We start from the raw sequence: 3045 nt of genomic DNA on the forward strand, positions 1-3045 counted from the left end.
AGAAGGAAGGTTGGGGAATCTACTTCCATAGTGATAGTGCCTCGGAAACCCAAGGAGGGGTCGCTATGAGTTGGATCTGAGTCAAGGGCAGTGTGTATCTCTATGGAAATAGATTGCCCAGTCTTTTTCTGAGGATGGCTGGTGGGTTTGAACCCCCAGCCTTCTGATTAGCAGTGAAATGCCTTAGGCACTAAGCCACCAGAGCTCCAAAAGACTTAGGTGAGTGCATGAAAATTATGCAATGTTTCATGATGGAGGATGGATACTTGTAATTGCACTAGACATAGAGTGGTGGCTTAGAGGATAGCTAACTCTCCCAAGGCCACATATCCTGTACAGAGCAAGGATTCAAATCCAGGTCTGACTCCAATCCTCATCCCAACTTGATGCAATTCTGTTGCTTTATTACTTAGTGGGTGGTGCAAATGGTTAACTTTCTTGGCCTGCTAACTGAACAGTTGGAAGTTTGAGTCCATGCACTGGTATTTCAACTACCAGCAGAGTCACCCATGATGGACACTTTCCAAACTAAGACAGACTAGGAAGAAAAATCTAGCAATCTACTTCTAAAAAATCAGCCATTGAAAAACCCTATGGAGCACAGTTCTACTCTGACACACACGGGCTCATCATGAGTCAGGGTTGTCTCAATGGTGGCTGTTTATTACTAAATGATTATGTGGTTGGAAAATGTGTGTGCGGATTAGAGGTGATGCGGTAGGCAGCTTTATAGTTCTTGAAAAGGGCCCAAGTCAGGAACCCCCAACTACAGGACAATGCCCAAACACTGTGGTATTTTTGTCTCTGTCCGTGCAAGTCAGAGTATGAGTATGTGAGAAGTCAATTCCAACTCATAGTGACTGTAATGGACAGAGTAAAACTGCCCCACAAGGTTTCCAAGGCTGTGAATCTTTATGGAAGACTGGTGGGTTTGAACTGCTGAGCTTTGGTTAACAGTTAGTGCTTAACCACTGTGCCATCAGGGCCCCCTGTGAGGGAGACATTGGTGTTAAAATCTCCCAGGTTCTGAGGGTCACCATTTTTGTCATAGTTAACACATTGGTTAATTCAGCTGGAGAAATCACTCATTCAAGATGAAATACCATAACGAATGGAAGAGGTGTTTCAGAGTTAAGTAACTAAACATGAAATATAATCTATATAAAACTACAGTTTGTTAGTTACTAGTCTCAGGGGAACAATTTAAATGTGTGTCTGTGTACAAAGTCAGTTGGGATTTCCATAGCTGCTCCTAGAATATAGCTAAGATTTATTGAGTCAGCAATGAATTGTCTTCCTCATATTTTGAAATTCAAGTTTTTATGTCTTGTCTACTGTTTACAAGTATTGAAAATACATAAAAAACCATATTTATAAAGGAAACCTTGTCTTCAGATGTCAACAAATATTTTCTTATCCATAAAGACTGGAAGTGTGCCCTTTAACAGACCTATTATATGAGAAATAGAAAAATATCTTTTTTAAAGTACAATTGAGGTAAGGTCTATTTTCTTTTTCTTCCAAATACACTACGGATTGAAAACCACACTAATGATTTTTATTGACATCAGAACAAGAAAGTGGAGTTTTCTTATTTTTTTTTAAGGGCTAATGTATGTTGTGGATGTACAAAGGGCTTTTCTGAGTTGCAAGCAGTGATGAAAATCTTTAATTATGCCTTCTCTCAGGCCTGTCCACAAGTAGACTCCACTCTTCCAGAAGATCCTAGACTTTAAAGCAAGAGAAACCAACACTCTGTAGTTCCCACTTAACAATTTTTCGTCATTGCTTCCTCTTACAATAGTATTCTGAACTACAGATTAAAACGCAGGTAGCACAAAAATTTGGTCTTGAAGTGCCAACAGACCTTCGGCGGTAGGGAGCCCTGGCCAGCAAGCCAGACCCCGCGGGCAAACTCTTCTTTTCCTCCGGCCTGGGGTGTAAGGGCGGGGGGAGGGGTGTCAGGGGGCCGTTCTCCCGTCACTTTCGGCGCGGGAGAGGCTGCGAGTGCAGGCATGGTCTAGGGCGGCGCCCGAGCCGCGGGGCGTGGGGCCGACAGCCGCTCCCCGAGCGCGCTTCTCAAGGAGGCCATTATTTCCAGCGGTGCCAAAACTCTGTGCCTTCCTCTGAGGGCGGAGGTCCGGAGCCTTGCGCCTCCTCCCGGCCACACTATCCTTATCAGACCTTGTGGATTCGAGACCCCCGGAGTGCGGGACTGCAAGAGCCGCTGTCTGGGCGCCCCACTGAACTCCTGGACAGGGCTAAGTAGTCTACGACGCCCTGGCCCCGCGTCCGCGCTCGCAGCGGGCGGGGCCGGGCCTCGCCCTTCCCTGCCGCTCCACTCCCCTCCCCCTCCTGAGCCCGCCACGGTTCCCGAGGTGACACGGCCCCGACCCTCCATTCTCTGCCCGAGTATATTTAACTAGCACAACCTAACACACTACTTCCTCCCGCTGACAACCCTTCCCCCGACAGACGCGCCCAACAGCCAACCACCGGCCAGAGTTGGCGTTCGTCCCGATCCCCTGTCGGTGGCGGCCTCGATGGGCGGGGCCCAGGCAGCTAGCATGTTGAGTGGAGCCATGGCTGACGTGAGTCAACAAAGGTCACGTGAGGCGAGTCGTTTACGCCGATTGGCGGCGCCGACCGGGCAGGGAAGGGGGGTCACGGCGGCGGCGTGGGGTTCGCTCAGTGACACAATTACAACAACTTTGTGCTGGTGCCGGGGAAGTTTGTGTCTCCAACGAATCCCCTCATTTCCCTCAGCCCCGCGCGCTCCGGCCATTCCCGCCGTCCCCGCCCGTGGCTGCCCCTTGCCCGCCCCCGCGATGTGACCCTACAGCCCAACCGCCGCTGCTGCCGACCCCGGGGCTCCGCATCCTCTGCCGCCGCCGCCTTCGCCGCTGCCGCGTTGGGATTTTTTCGTCGTTGCCGCCCGCGGCGGAGGAGGAGGCGACGATAAAGTTGGTGTGCCGGTCCCGCGCGGAGATTGGGGGCATCGTTCCGGGCCCTGGCCCAGGGGGGTGTCAGCGTTGGAGTTGTGAA

Source organism: Orycteropus afer, unplaced genomic scaffold (assembly GCF_000298275.1).
Source record: "Orycteropus afer afer isolate SDZICR_OR568_19922 unplaced genomic scaffold, OryAfe1.0 scaffold00888, whole genome shotgun sequence".
Classification (NCBI taxonomy): domain Eukaryota; kingdom Metazoa; phylum Chordata; class Mammalia; order Tubulidentata; family Orycteropodidae; genus Orycteropus; species Orycteropus afer.